Here is an 18,456-nt window from a genome sequence, read left to right on the forward strand (position 1 = left end):
GTCTCCCTCCTCCTTCCTCAAGCTCTCCATTGCAACTTTAAGCTCCCACTCTCTCTCTAAACTTTGTCTCCCTCCTCCTTCCCCAAGCTCTCCATTGCAATTTCAAGCTCCCACTTAAGCATCCATGGCAAACAATGGTCAAAATAGACTCCCCAAACCCATCATTCAAAGTATGGTTCTCCACAACTCGAAGAATGAGGAGCAGCAATGGGAACCTCACGTTTTTCAAGAAGGTGAGTGGGTCTATATGCAACCTTCCGCAATTGGTCCCCATTGTGTTCGTGAAAGAACAAACGTTGATCTCCATTGGAAGGGAAGACTAATAGGCTTCAAGCAAGTAAGAGACAAGGGTACGGTGGCAATCGTTCAACATGTTTTCTGGTTTGGACACATGCGTCTACGAGGGATCACCAACCCAAGGGATTTTTCTTGTAATTGTATGTCCCTTGCACTTCAATGGTTTTGGTGGTAACAAAAAAATGGACTTTTTACATCTCACGGACTGTTTTGTTTCTATGTAGATGTTTTCCCTTCTAACCTTGTGGAGGAGCAACCACTCTCATGCCTTTTAGGCACATTTACGGCCATGCATGCAAGTCTTGGGGATATGCTCTTCTCCAACACAACTTCATCAAACCTTGCACGACAAAGGGTGTTCTTCTACACCCACAAGTACATTGTACCTACTACAGATGAGGAAGGCTACGGAGAGCTACAACCTTGCGTAGCATGGAGTGGCCAAAGCCAGATGCATTCACTGTAATGTCTTTGAAAGCCAAGATTGTAGCTAATGTGAGAGCATCATTAAAATTTGGAAAAGCCTCGCGTTCCATTGGGCTTGGATGGTGTTGTCCTGCTCATGTCTTCGCTAGCATCTTTGGATCTTTGCCTTTCCATCATACAAATACTATGTATGTTTGCAAAGATCTACAATACGATACATTGGAAGCCATCCTTGGCGAGAAGTGGGGGTATCTTGAAGGACTTCACAATGGAGATCGCTTTCGGTGTCCGGTTGGAAGTTTCGGCATTGCTATCCATTTCATCAAGGTGCGCTCAACCCTTTACGTGCGGTACTTCTATGAAAGATGGATGTGCAAGCTTGGTGAATGGATTCCATTGCAATCCACGGATGCTACAATTGAGGTATTTTATATTGCAATCAAATTGTCGAGTGGTGCCGTTGAAACCGTCCAAGTGAACAAGCATTGGACATTGGCCAATGTACGGGAGCACTTAGTGATAATGGGTTTAGAGCATGGAGAAGATACAAAATTTTGCATCGGATGACGTAAGGTGAATGATTTTTCTCTCTTAATTATGTTATATTTATGTTCTTTGGATTATTCCCTGCTCTAAGGTGGGTATGCTATTTCTTTTTTTTTTGCTAGATTGGTAGCCGCATGGAGAGCACGATTCAAATTGAAAAGGCATGGACGACGGAAGAGAATTTGATTTTATCATTAGAGTAGTTATGTTTTGTATTTAAATTTCTTATAAAATCACAATTGTAAGTTCAAGCAGATGGTTGTATCAAATTTTGGCAATGCACATTATCTTAAAGTCGTAGTGATGTGTTTTAGAGTTAAATGATTGTAATTTAATTTGAAAGTTTTTTATAACTTCTTGTTATTTGTGTTACTTTATGAATTTTTTTAAATATTTTAATTATTGTTATTAATTTTTTTTGGGAGGGGGGGGGGGGCACATGCTATATAAAGCCTCCTAAAACCCTACCATTTTCACAATTCACCTACATAGCCTGTTCACACTCTCATTTGAGCTCTAACACTCTTTGCATTCCTATCTTAAGAGTTAGCATTATGGCATCCTCCTCCACCCCTCCCGAAGCCACGGCGTTACAACGCTTCCAAGCGTTTTACAAACAATCGAGTGGCAATATCGTGACGATCTTCACAATTTCTTCACCCAGTTCCCTGATGTGAACGCAACTATTCACCTAAACAGCTAATCTTTTCAGCCTATCTTGGAATTTTTTGAATTCTACATCGACAAGTATGTTGTACCAATTGTCGAACAAGGGGAATTGTGGATTCCATGCGATTTGCTTCGCTACATACACAAAGGCGATCGGCCTTTCACCCAGCGGCTTCAACGATTTTGTGTAATTGTGGGTGAGGCAGGTCAGTACATTGAAGATTCACGTTTGAAAAAGAAGAAGGTCGGCACCCAGTTTCTAAGTCGATTGGCAACTTTTGTGTTTCTTCTTGCGGAGGAGCCTGAAAGATCTGAGGTGAGTTTGCCTCATTTGCGCCTTGGGGGTGTCGTCAAGGACACAAAGGATCCCATTACAACGCCCTGGGATGCCCTAACCTACCCAGGAGGTGTCATGGTTGCCGCCAAATCCATGGGTGATGAGGGTGCAGAAGAATCCTTTAAGCCCGCTGCAGATGCGCCGGAGGAGACATTAACTCCGGAGGTTTTTTTTGAACACCTCTCCCCAATTGTGATAAATGGGGAGGAATATTTGTTTTTACATGATCTTGAAAAGACTTTTGACATCCGCATGGACGAGTGTCTGTCCATCCTCTGTGCCACTGTAGAGTCCTCTGCCATTGACCCGTCCTCCGATCCTTTGGATCAAAGCCTCCTTCCCCTTGGAGAGAGTGTGGTAGATACAGTGGAGTTGGCAATGGTGGCGGTGACAGCTGCACCGCACTCATCTGTGTCAGAGGATGAGTTTGTAGCTACACGTGCATTGCTTGAAGCCCAATGCACTCCTATGCCTGTTCATATAGATAAACTTGAGAGTGTCGCTATGGCTCCCAATTCATCTATTTCTCTTGACAGCAAAGGCATAAACGATGAGGACGACGAAAAACAAGAGGTATTAATTAATTTTTGTTTTGTGATTACGTTAATTTTCATTCTTGCATTCTGAAATCTTATTTACCTATTGATTTCTTTGTAGAATGTTGTGGAGCTGGATGAGCATGCAGGTCGGGGAGGAGATGGTAGGCGCCAAGCTTTTGGATGGTAGTCGTCTCTTGCGCATTACCTTGGCAAGCTCCCCCAGGAAGGATTTGCGATAATCCACAAGGAGTACACTCCTTGTGGTCAATTTTGGGTGTCAATGATGAAAGCAATGAGTGGCATCCTATGCCTGTCAACCATATCTCAAGCCTCCCAAGTTATATATCTTGTAAATAAATCTCTGGCCAGTGCTGCATTTGTGACACACATTCATGGTCGTGTGCTTTGTAACGTGGCCTTAAGCCAAGCTGTAGGTCTAAGCAACGTGGAACAAATTTCTTGGGATGTGCTGCACAAACAGCTTCCCTGCGCCCAAGAGCGCCGAGAAAACATTGCTCACCATATCTTAGATGGCTCAAGCACTCAATAGCTGCATAAATCTTGTAATTAACTCCTTCAAATTTGTAATGAGATATATCACATCTTTGTACTTTGTTATTTCAAATTTCGAATGGGAATTGATTTTAACTAGTACTTTACATCTTCTGTATTGAGTTTATGGTACGATAGACAATACGTGATTGGTTCTATCTTGTGATACGATTGTGCAATTCTCTGAATCAAAATACAGAGTTTTTTTCATATAAATAACACCAAAAAAGGCATAATATCATTGTATTCTTATAAATTTAGCCTAAAAAGGGTTTAAAAAGGTTGTCTAGGGGCCTGCCGCTGCAGAGGCGCGCGAGAAGGAAAAAGTAAAAGTTACTTTTGCCTTCTCGCGCGCCTCTGTAGGCAGGCCCCTAGACAACAGACTTTTTAAACCGTTTTTAGGATAAATTTATAAGAATACAATGATATTATGTCTTTTTTGGTTATTCAATCAACCACACTTGGTTGACAGCTCTTCTATCCACATCTCTCTCTCTCTCTCTCTCTCTCTCTCTCTCTCTCTCTCTCTCTCTCTCTCTCTCTCTCTCTCTCTACTTAGTTTTACTTATATCACTTAAAACACAAATGTACATGACTTGTTATATTTGAAAAATCCACGACTCGTTATATTTCAAAAAGATATCTTTACATTGCCAAAATTGCATAAAAGTCAAATTCAATCTCTCTCTCCTCTGATTCGACGCGCAAAATCCTTGGGCATTATTGTCACCTGTTTTGCATGAATAGCACACAAGTTGGTGTCTTCAAAAATAGAAATTAGATGATATTATGCCGCTTCTTGCAGAGCTTCTACGGTGATACCTTGAACTCGAAACGCCATTCGATAACTTTGCATGATCTCTTTCACCAAACGTGCGAATGGTGCCTTGCGGATGAGAAGGTCTGAAGTTTTTTGATAGTGACGAATCTCTTGCAACGCCTTTGGAACGCGTCGCTTCACAGCAGGAGCCTGTTGTTGAGGGATGGTAGGATCTGGGACATGGGCCTTGCGAGGGCGAACCTTGAAAAACATTTTCTTTCTACGAGAGGGCTTGCGAGGAGGAGCTTGTGAATCTTCAAGGCCACCATGTGCTCCGACTTTCTCTTCAACTCCACCCTGCGCTCCAATGGCTCGTCTTCTACATCCTCAAAATCCTCTTCATTTAGTAACCCATGATCACCTCTAGGCTGATCTGACGGTAGAGCGCCGAAGCCACGTGGAAATGTCTTCCCAGCCGAAACTCGATGATTGCTTGGGATCTCCAGTCCGCTCCATCATGGTCTTTGTGCTTTGTTGTCCATTTCGGTTTATGTGTGTGATGTCACTACCTGTTTATTCTTGCGTGAAGGTTGTCCATCTTGTTGCTCTTCACCTAACCATTCCCTCTCCATCTCTTCTAAGAGCTCTTGTTCGTGTATCCAAGGTGGTTTTTGAGCACCTTGGACGGTTGAGTGAGGGTGAGCAAAAAAAGGTTGATCTTTTCTTGCTGTTTGCTTTGTGCGTGCCATGGTGTAAGAAGGGGCAGGATTGAAAATGAGACTCCCTCTTCTCTAAAAGCCCTCTATTTTATTTTTTTTAAAGGTCTCTTCACACTTGACCAGGCCACTTAAAAAAACTCTTAATATCATCAAAATATAAAAAACAAAAAATGGATAAATGGAGAAGTATTATATGCAACTCAACAAAGACATCTACAAACATAAACATTACATTGCATAGCATCATTTGTTTTACATGTTGGGTAACCAACATTTACCCACTCTATGGTGATTTTCATGCCACCTAGCATGATCAAGGGGTCCGGTGGAGTTTCTCCATTTCTCTTTAGCAGTAAGTCGAGATTGTCTCCTAACCTCCTTGGCAAGACTTGACTTTCGCGCTCGCTGTATGGCATGACATCTCCCCAAAGAACAACGACCAATCAAACATCTCCTTCATGTAGTTGGATCTCGTAGTTCCACCACCGTGACGTGTAATTTTAAAGTAAACACCTTTGGCTCGATAATGTGATTTTTCCATTCCTTGAGTGCTCCATATGTCTAATGAACCATATTTTGACATAAAGAATGCTCCATGCGCATACAAAATATGCTGCATCAAGAAAAAATGCTTAGATCAAATAAATATTTATGTATAGCATCAAAATTTTAACTGAACAAAGTAACTTACCATGTAGTGTGTGATATTGCTCTCTCCCCACGCTTGCACAAATGCTTTAGTGAAATTCGAAATGTGATCTTTGAACAAATTTTTTTGCTCGCTCATGGTTTGGGGTTTCCACATGATTTGAAGCACTAACTCCAAGTGGTGCCACACTTTTCTAGGCAGATTTACAAGCACGGGATTTGAATCTTGATCGGTCGTACACTTGCAAAGCGCTTTCCATAGCTCCCATGGAGAATCCTCCTCACCCCTCTCCTTTCGCATCTCTGGTTTCTTGAAATACCTACGTGCTTTCACACCATTCATAGATACTTTTTGTGGCACTTCATGCATATTTTCCACCTCACTGATGATAGAAACATTGCCACCATGACATCCAATCGAATTTAGAATTGTTTCAACTATTCCAATGGCTTCCACGGATCTGGAAAGTGGTTTCATTGTGAAAGCGTAATCTATGTGAAGCTTTAACAAGCGATCAAATATACGCATAAAGGCATGCAAAGTGCAAAAGTGTACATTTGTAAGTGAAAATTTGATAATGGGATGCCATGTTTTATCTTTTGTCGACCGATTGGGGACCTCCATGAGAGGACACTTCAACACCGAGCACACCCAATCCCTTGCATCATCATCCATTGACCCTGTTGCCTGACTTCCCTTGATATTTTTCTTTGAAGATCGACGTGGATCCACGAGTACTCTCCTTGTATCCTCGTACACAATATGGACAAGGAAGAAGTGATTAAGCACCTTGTTTACACCCAAGTATACATTTGATTGTTTTTAGATCACCTCCTAAGTGACACTCAACATCAAATGTACCTACTCCATCTACTTCTAGCTTTTCTCCCTCTAGTTGTTCCTTAATAACCTCTGTGATCCACGGGATCATAAAGAAGACCCATGCCAACACCTCATGAGTCTCTTTCGGAACTTCAAAAGCTCCTAACCACCATATTTCTTTTTTCGATTGTACACTAAATGATGGTTTCTGAGAATGATCACCGATAGCATCGACTTTTGCAAAAAACATTGCCTCATTCATGAGTGTCACACCCATACGTTCCAATCTTTGTCCTTTGACAATTTGACATTCATCTAGCTTAAGAATAAATATGAGCTTCTCTCCAAGTACTGAAACAACACAGGAATTGAATTGTTATACTAAATGATATTCAATACAAATAAAAAATGACATTACAATTTGTATTACCTTGTGGAGACAAAGCATAAAATTTAACCATAGCTCGTTGTAGTCGTTTCAAGTCAAATAAATATTGTTGAATTGATGATAACTAAAATACTTTTCCCCATTAGGAATAGTATTGCCTCCCTTTATATTACTACGTGACTTGGCACTCGTGGAAGAGTACACCATGGATCCTTCAATGTGTTTGTATTCGCCAAGGGATTCCCGAACGAGATCATTGTTTGCTTTTTTTGCAAGTCGGACCCTATGTGGAATAGGAAATAAATTCTCGGTGATGCCTTTATCTCGTAATGCATCTTTCATCAATCCATGAAGTGCATGGTATGCATTTGTGCTGATCCCAACCTCATCACAAGCTCTCTGGACATCATCCTCAGACACAAGGTTAGAGATCTTCTTTAGGATCTCCTTTGTGATGGCATCTTTCATGTGTTTGGCCTTTTCACAACCTATGATGTAAAGTATATCTTCCTTTGAGATGCATCCTAGGAGAAGATTGCAACGGTCCTCTTGTCTAAAACTTCCACACACATCTTGTATATATGTCCTATTTCAAAAGGTGAACCGAGTTACAAATTGATGGAAATTATTTGAGAGTTATGAACACTGTGAATTAAAAAAAAGACCTGGTTGTCGTGATCCGCTTCTTACGTGCCCCTCCATTAGAGGCTAAGTTTTCAATGGAAGAGAACTCCCTCTTACGCTCACGCATGCCAAATGGAGTGGCTTTTAGGTGCATCATTGCAATCTGTAGCTTAGTTACCTCTGTTTCTGTAGCTTTCATCTCCTCTTTAAGATCTTTGAGTTGTTTCTCTGTGGAATGTAGTTGTTGTTGGAGATTTGTGGAATGAATGTGTAACACTTGACATTGTTGTTGGAAATATGCCGACGCACTTGCGTGATTGGAGTCCAATCTCTTACAATACCCAAGAAGACCACGTTCTCCTTCTCCCACCTATTTGATTAAGCTTGGGAGTGTACGGAATGTCGGATGACAGCCCACGAGCGGATCTTTTGGATACAACCCTCCATCAAGCCACAAGTCAACATTGGTTTCTCCTCGAAACCGTCATACGGATGCCGGTTGAGCTGCTTTCTCGTCATTTTTTTTGGTGGGAGCAAATTCGATCGGTAGACGTAGACTGACATTAGTTGACCTAGTACATGACGGCGCAGGTGATTCATTGGTTATGTCGCGAAGAGACATGGTGAAAAGTTATGATGGGAAAAAAATTTGATAAGATATACTTTTTGAGATAAACAGACAATTTTTGGGATAAAAAGACTTTAAAATATATTTTTTTATATATAGGTTCAATTTTTGAGCTCAAAGGAGGGAAATATTTAAATTTTAAAAATTTCAATTTTTAGGCTTTATTAGATGAACGTTTTGATGATGTGGCATTATCTATTTATTCTTGGAGTTAATGTAGAGAGGGACCTAAGGAATTTTAGATTTGGAGCTTATAAAAGCTAGATTCTTCTAAAAAAATGATGTTTTATATATATATAGGGACCTTTTGAAAGCTTAAAAGATCCATTTTGAAGATTTTATAAAACATTCATTTTTTTTTGGGTGAATTGATGCACGAATTGAAAAGTGGATTTTGTCATAACTACTTACTCTCTTTGTTTGGTGATAGGTAGAGAGAGAATGGTTCTTCTCTCTCTTTTTACTTCTCTCTCTCTCTCCTACTTTATCCCCCCTCTTCCTCCTACTTTACCACCCTCATTCCCTAGTTTCCCCCCCTCTCCTATCTAGAGAGAAGTTAGAGAGAGAGCTACAAAAGTAGCCCTATTTATTGTCTTTGTTCCCTCCATCCCCTACAAAATTAGCTTTAATCCCTTAAAATTAGGAATCCTTACATGGCCCCAAGGGGGTCCAATTTTTTCCTAATGGAGGGGGACGTGAACAGGGAGGTGAAGTGGAATTGTGCCATTGTGGTAAAAACTTTCTCTCTGCATGCTTTTCATGGCCACAACCCTGGGGATCCAACTGCCCTTGAAACAAGAGCCTTGGCATACTTCTGTGATGCATGCATGCACGGAAGATGGAATCGCTGCGTCAATAAAGCTCACGTGCAGCCTTGGGATTATCATACTCTACCGCCATTACCTGATGAGGCTGTGTCAGATTCGGAAGATGAAGCAGCTGCCTGTGATGACTTCACATATGAAGGTCATCATGATGTGTTGAGTAGTGCTCTATGTGCTGGCGACACATTTGCTGTAAATCCAGATGCTTCGACCAACGTCGAGGATGTGGATTTATATCTGGTCAAGTGTGTTCTATCTGGTCAAGTGTGTTGTACCAAAGGATAAGGTGGAGAAGGGGTACCTCAATGAGTGGGGCAACCCAATTGATAGAGGCTCATATGTTGTGCAAGGTCTGTATTACGAGCAATTGGATGTATACACCTTCAAGCTAGACCACAAGCAGCCTATCGTCCACGTACTTTCACATATGGTACGATGTATCAAAATACCCATGGAGCACATCCCAAGGAGATGGCAGGTGTACACAATCAACCCAGAAAGCTATGAAGCAATCTATGATAGCATTCCCTTCAGCTTTTAAGTTGTAATCACTGCATCTTTAATATACTTCTTGCTCGGAGATAATGCAGTTTTATAAAAAACTTGGGTATCTTCTGTCTCTTGTGTCTCTTGTGTGATTTGTGTATACATGGCTTTGGTGTCTATCACAGAGGGGTGTCAGTTTAAGAGAGATCATTTGTACAACCTGTCTCATTGTGCTCTAATTGTGTTATGTGGTTATGCTGATTAGCATAAATGGTATGCTAATTAGCATATTGTTAATGCTAGTTAGCATACAAAATATTCTAATTAGCATATCTTTTGTTGGTTTTCAAGGAGAAGAGATGGAAGCTTCCTGTATATTGTGTATGCTAATGCTAATTAGCTTACTGTTTATGATGATTAGCATAAACTTATATATGCTAGTTAGCATAACAGTATGCTAATTAGCATAACCTTCCTTTTTTTGAAGGAGAAGAGATGGAAGCTTTCTGTATACTGTGTATGCTGATTAGTATACTATGTTGTGAGTGGAATGCTAATTAGCATACTATTTATGCCAGTTGGCATAGCCTTGCTGGTTTAGAGGAGAAGAGATGGAAACTTTCTGTATATTGTGTATGTTAATTAGCATACCTTTGTTGGTTTCAAGGAGAAGATATGGCAGCTTATAGTTCTTTGTGTATTCTAATTAGCATATTGTTTATGCGAGTTGGCATATACAATATGCTAATTGGCTTTGTTGGTTTTAAGGAGAAGATATGACAGCTTTCTGTATACTGTGTGGTCTAATTAGCATACTATGCTGTTAGTGGAAGTTAGCACAAACAAAGATTCACAGTATACTAATTGAAGGTATGCTAATTAGCATACTATGTATGCTAATAAACATAATTTTTTGTCAGTTGGCATAAACAATATGCTAATAAGCATATCTTTGCTGATTTTAAGGAGAAGAGATGACATGTCTCTACATCCTATGTATGCCATTTAGCATACTGTTTATGCCAATTCGCATTCTGTGGGTATGCTAATTAGCATAGTTAACTAGCATAAAACAATATGCTAGTTAACATAGGTTCTCTGGCTTCAAAGAGAAGAGATAACATCTCTCTGTATAATGTGTATGCCAATAAGCATATCATGTATGCTAATTAGCATACCATGCATGCTAATTAGCATATTGTTTATGCCAGTTGGCATAGATAGTATGCTGATTAGCATACCATTACTGGTTTCAAGGAGAAAACATGACAGCTTCTTGTATACTGTATATGCTAATTAGCATACTATGGTATGCTGTGCATGGAAGTTCGCACAAACAAAAATGCTCAGTATGCTAATTAGAATGTATTCTAATTAGCTAATGTGAGTATGCTAATTAGCATACATGGTATGCTAATTAGCATACTATTTTGGCTGTGTTAGCATAAAAAGTCTTCTAACTATCATAAACATTATGCTAATTAGCATACCTTTGCTGATTTCCAACAAGAATATAGAAATTTAATGTTTACAAGACGCCAATAGTACACATAGTATTGTCTTCAAAACACGAATAGTACAGGATCTGATCATTACTATTTGAAGTGAATGTCGGAATAGTTACAAACATTGGAAAGGCAATTTATAAATTTCCCTCATAATGTTACAAAACTGCAGAGAGCCTCCTACTATGGATAAGATCGTGGTTTAGCGCGCTTGTACACTCGCTTTTGCCCAGTGTCCGTTTGCTTCTTTGTTTGCTGAGCTTTTGGGTCTTGATCTCTTTCTTCTTCTTGCTGAGCTTATGGTTCTTGCAACTCTCTTTCTTCTTCTTCTTGCTGCTGCTTCTCTAATTTTTCCCTCTGTAGCCTCTCTCTCTTATGTCTTTCAGCTTCTTCATCAGCCTCCCTTTGTCTCCTACGCATGGCTTCATTACGCTGGGCCACGTTGCACCGGTGCATTTTTGATTCCAACTTCCTGATCACTTTATGTTAAAAAAATATGGGGCAGTATCAAACGCATTTTCAACTGTATACACTGCACGATCCTTTGATTGCAGCCATAGGAACAGGCAGCTGCTCAAAGTATCTATCAGGAAGTTTTGCCACTGTTCTTTGGTATGGTTCTCTATCTTAGGAGTAACAAGCCAACTTCCTTCAGGGTTCTGGCACACTTTGCACATACTATCGTCAATAATCAAACAATTTTGGGGTCCAAAGTTGATTTTTCTTCCAAAACAATCTCAAATCCTTCAAGAATACATGCTTATTATTTATTTGCCAAGGATGGCCACTACAATGACTCTGTGTAAAAACACCTCTCAGCTTATCCCGCTGCTCTTTGAATACTGTTTCTAATAATGCATTCACTTTAGGTGCCATGTTGGTGCTCCATATATACACATGGAAAAAATGGAGGCACCAATCCAAAAATTTGTGGCTGTCTTTCCGAGACAAAATACCAACCTCCTATCTTGTACATTGTACTTTATCATTTCCCCTGCATGTTCAGGGGGAATGCCACCGTGCATTGGCTCTACAACTTGAACAAGCAGGCCATTTAAATCAAGAACCAAAGCGCGCCCCTCGTCTGGCAATGGCTTTGGCATGCATATTGGGTCTGGTAGTGCATACCACTCAGCAAAAATAACTTCCCCCAAGGGATGAATATAATTGAAGTACTCATTTATTTTCATTAAGCGTTTAAGATAGCTAGCAAGGTGCTTCTCAATCTTGGCTTTTTCTTTTTGTAGTTGTCTAGCCTTGGCAATACGCCGCTTTCGTATCGTTTTGCATGCAATGGCATAATTCAAATCATGCAGGGCAACTAGCTGCAATTTCTCTTGCCCTGCGAACAGAAATGGTATTGAATAAGACATCATAAAGGGCAAGCAAAAACTACTGAACTGTTGCATAGTAAAATAATATTGAAAAGAGTTTTTCCATTATAAATATCTAGAGAGATACATGCCACAGGGTGTGGAGCTTGCTAACACTACATAACTTGGACACAATAGAGAACAAATGCAACATAATTTGTTGCACGCACGTGAGCGAATGGTTTTCTTTTCACCTCTGTTGCGTTCGTTTATGTCATCCAGGGTGCTTGGAGGGGCATCACACTTCTTGTCCCCAGGTTCTTCCAGAATCTGTTCGAGGCCACCTTTTCTCTTTAATTTCACTTTGTTTACAAAACCCTGTAGGGGGCTGTCATCACCGGCGTCTTGCACAGTCAGCCCACTATCAGTTCTGAAACCTTCCTCTAAACACTCCTAACTATTTTCTCTGAAGATGATTGTTTGATCATTTCTAGGGGGTTGGGTTCGATATGCGTAATCATGATAAAATCTTCATCATCGTTATCTGTTTCTTTACCATCTGCAGCAGCCTCATGCGTTGTCGCATGCTGCGGCATTACATCTGCCCTTTCATGCTCTCTATCCAGCTCATCAAATTCATCATTATAGAGATTCTCTTTTTTCCTTTGATTGACAGGTGTCTTGTCAGGTTCGCATTCTGTATCATTGATACCTGTGTACTCCATTCACTTGTTAATTTTCATCGATACCATTATGATTTCTTGTATGCATAGTATGACAAGTAGCATTCCATGTATGGTAGGCATCTATATCCTGTGACATTCATATTGTCTATGCTAACTATACTAACTAGTATACAAAGTGTGCTAACCACCATGATCAATATGCTAACTAGCATACAAAATATGCTAACAAGGAAGTGTGAATATAGTGTGTACGCTAACTAGCAGAGATTGTATGCTAATTAGCATATATAAAATGTTAATAGGCAAAATTGTGTGTATGTTAATGGTATGATTATTATTGATGGTGTTCTAATTAGCATACAATATATGATAGCATAGATGGTATGCTAACTAGAGGATAAGTTATGCTAATAAACATAACGTTGTTACAACTGAAGATGGTCGCGACGCCTATGAAAGTGCAAGAAGCCGGCCAAGCATGGTAGTTTGCAGGCAAATGATAGGGACATTGAGCAAGTATTTGGTGCAGCCAAAAGACAAGTACACAGGGACAAAGCACTCACTAGTAGAAGCTACAAGTGTTTTTTGCTATCACAGGTGACAGGAGAAAACGTTGATATCACAAGATAGGGAGCGGGATAAGGGGTGTTGGTTACAAGTGCTGTGAGGTTTATGATATGAGATTTGGAGCGAGATGTCTGCAGGAGACTCTAGTTGCAGGGATGTGCATGCCAAATGTGGCATTTGGTAGGCCATTCATGCAATTTTAGCCCTACTCAGTGCAAGTTTGTTGAAGCTTGTAAGGATGGTGCTCTTTCCGGTGTGGTATGCGGCATTGGCTATGGCTCATTTGTGCAACCATATAGCTATCCACACTATAATGACTTCTATGAAGTGTTTTATGATTCAATGGAGGCTCGCAATCGAAGGTATGTGGAGAAAGGAATCGAGGGTGCCGAGAGAGCAATCTCTCGTGGGAAGGTGGCCCAACTTGAGAGGAATTTAAAACAAAAAAAAAAGACTGTTTTGGTAGTCTGGTTGCCATGCAGAAAACGGGCAAGAGAATATAGCAAGAAGAAGAGCCGTCAGTAAGAGGGGCTGCCATTAATTAGCGGGCATGCAAGAGGGAGGGCCGCTAGAGGTGGCGGGGGCTTCATAAGGCAAAAATGGAGGGCGCCATCAGAGGTGGGGGGAGTCCGCTGAGGTGAGCTAGACCCGTGGGGAGGCCGGGGGTAAGGCCAACAAGTGCCAAGGACCAGGGAGGATTGCATGGTATGCAGGGAGTTTGAATTGGAGGGAAGAAGGGCTACCAGGTGGATCCTGCACTAGCGTGGAGTAGTACAAGGGAATGGTTGATGCCTGCATGAAAGGAGAAGGAGAGTCTACTTCGGGCTGCAGCTGAACAAATGCTACAAATGGAAGAGTCTCCATATGAGGTGAGCATGCAGAAGGATGTGACGAGATCGGAAGCAACTAGGTGCAGGAGTTAAAGGGCATCACAAAGAAGAAAGGAGAATTCCATGGCAGTGTAGACTGCACCAAGCAAGTACACAACAAAAAGCATTGGAATGGAGAGCACGCAGCTTGGCCAACCCGAGGGCTAAGAGCAGCAAGCGCTACACGAGGATGGCCATTGTCAAGGAGGGGAAGGGATTTGGTGTATATAGCTACGGGGCTTTACAGGGGTTCTGCAGAGCATCAGGTGACTGGGAGGTGAATGCTGCAGTTGAAGGTGGACTGTGAGGGGCCACCAGGAAATCCATAGCATCAGAGGATGGGCTACCTATGGCTGGCTGCAAACAAGGAAGATTGGGAGGGGCTGCCAAGTTCAGATCTCAAGATGAAGGTCGCCTTCTATGGGGAAAGCATAAGTGAAGGGCAAGTTTGGGGTCATTAAGGATGCTGATCATCACGTGCAAAGGAAGGGAAGCAAAGCAAGCTAGAGGGGCTGTCCAGGTCTGTACGTTGTAGAGCAAAGGGAATACTTGAGGGTTTCTATCATCGGAATTAAAGCGGAGGGCTAGAAGCCGATCCAAGGCACTGCCATCATCGTACCTAGGGTTTTTTCTGATGCAATCAAGTTGTAGAAGTTGTCTTTGATTATTCGACTTGGATGCTCGTTTTTTTCATCTCTTGCGGGTTGTCCGCGGTAGTGTTGGCTCTCGACAGGTTGTGAGTGAGGGAGAGAGAGAGATGAATTATTTTGGGTGTGATCGAGGCATGTGTGGCCTCCCAATGTGAGCGTGTGCACAATGGGTGATGGTATGATGTTGGATTAGTGGTGCTGAGGTGTTTATCATGTGAGTGTCCAACCACTGGTGTTCAAAGGCGAGTGTGTGCAATTGCAGTTTGTAGATTGTGTATCGGTGTGTGTGATTCTGTGTGGTTAGGGGTGCGGGTTAATCCCTAGGCTATAGAGAGGCAAGCTTGGAGTGTGCTGAGTTTGTTCCCCCTTCCCTCTTTCCATCAGTGGTGCCCCCGCGGAGGATCTACTAGTTGCTCCTCGGTGAAGTTTTAAAGTCTGAAGATGATGCATGATATCAAATTGGTGCTTGCTGGAGAAGAAGATGCTGCAGATTGGTTTTTCGATCTGGAGCTATACCTATTACAAATGAGAATTTGTGGAGATGAAGCCAAATTGAAGGCACTACCATTGGTTCCACAAGGACGAGCCATAGCCACGTTTGAAGGATTGAAGGTTGTAGATTGGCAATCACTGCGCAAGATTCACAAGCGGTTTGTTGAAGCTTTTCAGAAGCAGGTTTCTCCATCGGACTTGGGTGAACAATTGAGCACACTGAAGTAGGATGTAAGTGAAGATTTGCTTTGTTTTTTGATAAATCTGAGTCTATTTGGGAGAGACTAGCTGCTATTACATGTGTGCAAAATGGAGATCATTTCAAGGGAGAGCAACTTCTAGCCTGCTTGCATCCGCGAATCAAGGAGAAGGTCAAGTGTGGTGGTGCAGAGGACTATGCGCAAATAGTTTGCTTGGCGAAGGTAAAGAGTAGGAAACAAAGAGGAAGCTGGAGATAGGCTTGTTGAAACCTGCATTTATGGGTATAGCCTCGGTATAGCTTGACAACGGAACTTTATCATGTGCCAAAAGAAAAATCAAGCGTCAAAGAGGTAGCTGCTTTGCCATTGGTAAGCCATTCTGGTCATTCGTTTCAATTTGTACCTTCAGTTTGGCATGCTCTTGTACAAGAGTCTATTAGCCTGGTTAGCAAGGATGCGGTCCTAGCCAAAGTGTGTATGCATGAAGAAGCAAATGAAGATGTGAAGAGCTCACAGGAGAAGTTTGAAGCTGTTGGCAAAGCAATGGTCGAAGCTAGCCAGGGGGTTGGGAAACCTTTCCCTACTGATTGTGTTGAAGAGCGACAATGCATTCCAGAAGGTGTTGGCGATGTCGACCTACCAGAAAATGAGGTACTAGATGGATTTCTTTCTCGTTTAGTAGGTGATATGGTTGTAGAAGAAGTCCTTGAAGAGCAGGTAAAGGTGGTCGAACAATCCGATTTGCTCTCGCATGAAGTGGTTGAAGATGAATCATCAAAGGCTATGGCAGACGAAGATTTGAATCGTGAGTCGAGTATGATGTGTATGTCATTTGAAGGACCTACAACAGAGGGTATGCTTGAGAAGCAGGTAGGCTTGGTTCTCCAAGAAACGCCATTGAAAGATAGGTTGCCAAAGGTTTCTGCCACGCTGTTGATGGGCATGTTGCTAAAGGTTGCTTTGTAGGCAACTGTGTACCGATTGCAAAGTTTTTTGAGAGAAGACTATACTATGGAGGGCTCTCTAGTAGGTGAGAGGATAATAATGATGTATGGTGCAGATGTTTCACAGGTTGTTTTACAAGCTTATTTTGTGTATGAAGCCGGCGTATGGATACAGGTCGTTAAAGATCGAGGCTATGCCAAGCTGCACAAGAGGCTTGTTTTTGGGTTTACAAGTTCAAAAAATGGTTGATTATACATGTACTACGGACGTATGGCTGTGCTCAATGCCATGTATTTGATCCTGGCAAAGTTTGCATCATAGTTGGGAGAGCCTATGGCTTTCCATTTGATCCGAGGGGTTCTACAGCTGATAAAATCTCTCTCTCTCTCTATCTATCTGCTACCTATGTACATACTAAGTATCAGTTTTCTAAGATGCAATCATCTCTTATCTAAATAATGCTATGGTTGAGCATGAATGCTCAACAGAGGGTTGGGCAATGATGGTACAACTGAAGATGGTCAGCCTATGAAAGTGCAAGAAGCCAAGGCATGGTAGTTTGCAGACAAATGATAGGGACATTGAGCACGTATTTGGTGCAGCCAAGAGACAGGTACACAGGGATGGAGCACTCGCTAGTAGAAGCTGCAAGTGTTTTTTGCTATCACAGGTGCTAGGAGCAAATGTTGATATCACAAGATTGGGAGTGGGACAAGGGGTGTTGGATACAGGTGCTGTGAGGTTTATGATATGAGATTTGGAGCGAGATGTCTGTAGGAGACTCTACTTGCCGGGATGTGCATACCAAATGTGGCATTTGGTAGGCCATTCATGGAAATTTAGCTCTACTCAGTGCAAGGTTGCTGACGCTTGTAAGGATGGTGCTCTTTTCGGTGTGGTATGCAGCATTGGCTATGGCTCATTTGTGCAACCATATACTATCCACACTATGATGACTTCTATGAAGTGTTTTATGATGCAATGGAGGCTCGCAATCGAAGGTATGTTGAGAAAGGTATCGAGGGTGCCTAGCGAGCTTTCTCTCGTGGGAAAGTGGCCCAACTTGAGAGGAATTCCTCATTACTGCGCTTATAGCCTAGGGAATGCATAAATGCATCAAACTTTTGATACCATTTTTTGGACGATTGCTTCAAGCCATAGAGACTTTTCAAAAGATTACAGACCAAATGTTCCCTGCCCTTGAGCACAAACCCTTTAGGTTGCTACATATAAATCTCTTCCTCAAGATCACAGTGTAAGAAAGCTGTAATGACATCCATTTGATCAAGCTCCATATCTTCAGTGGCAACCAAAGTAAGCAACATTTCTAGTGTCGTCATCTTGACCAGTGGAGAAAAGATTTCCTGGAAATCTACACCATATTCTTGCTTGAAACCTTTGGCCACTAAAAGAGCTTTGTAATTCTCAACATTGGATGCAATATTCTTCTTGTAAACCCATTTACAAGGCAAATCTTTCCCACCTTTTGGCAATGGAACAAGTTCCCATGTTTTGTTCTTTGCAATACTGGATAGCTCCCTCTTCATAGCATGTTCCCATTGAACCTTATCATTGGCTAGCATAGCCTCTTTGTAACAAGAAGGCTCACCACTATCTGTCAACAACACAAAGCCCACTCCTGGAACAAACCATTATGGCGGATGTGAGACTCTTTGAGATCTCCTTGGTTGATCAGAGCTTGTACTAGCTTGTGTAGTAATTGGCTCTAGAGCTATCTGTACAGGAGGTGATACATCGAAAAACGTCACTTTCCGGAATTCAACCTCTTTCGTTCGCTGCCTATGCATCTTAGTCTCATTGAAGACAACATCACTGCTACAGATTACTGATCGACTTTTCGGATCCCATAAACGATAGCCAAGTTGACCATCTACACCATAGCCAATAAAGATGCATTTCCTGGGCTTAGAGTCAAGATTAGTACACAACTCCTTGGATACAT

General features: G+C 41.6%; 1 pseudogene; it reads left to right on the forward strand.

Annotated features, from left to right (window-relative positions):
* The first annotated feature begins 13,248 nt into the window (after positions 1 to 13,248).
* On the forward strand, positions 13,249 to 14,870 carry LOC147454437 (uncharacterized; annotated as a pseudogene).
* The last annotated feature ends 3,586 nt before the right edge of the window (positions 14,871 to 18,456 follow it).

Source organism: Adiantum capillus-veneris, chromosome 7, assembly GCF_014529385.1.
Source record: "Adiantum capillus-veneris isolate H3 chromosome 7, ASM1452938v2, whole genome shotgun sequence".
NCBI classification, from domain to species: domain Eukaryota; kingdom Viridiplantae; phylum Streptophyta; class Polypodiopsida; order Polypodiales; family Pteridaceae; genus Adiantum; species Adiantum capillus-veneris.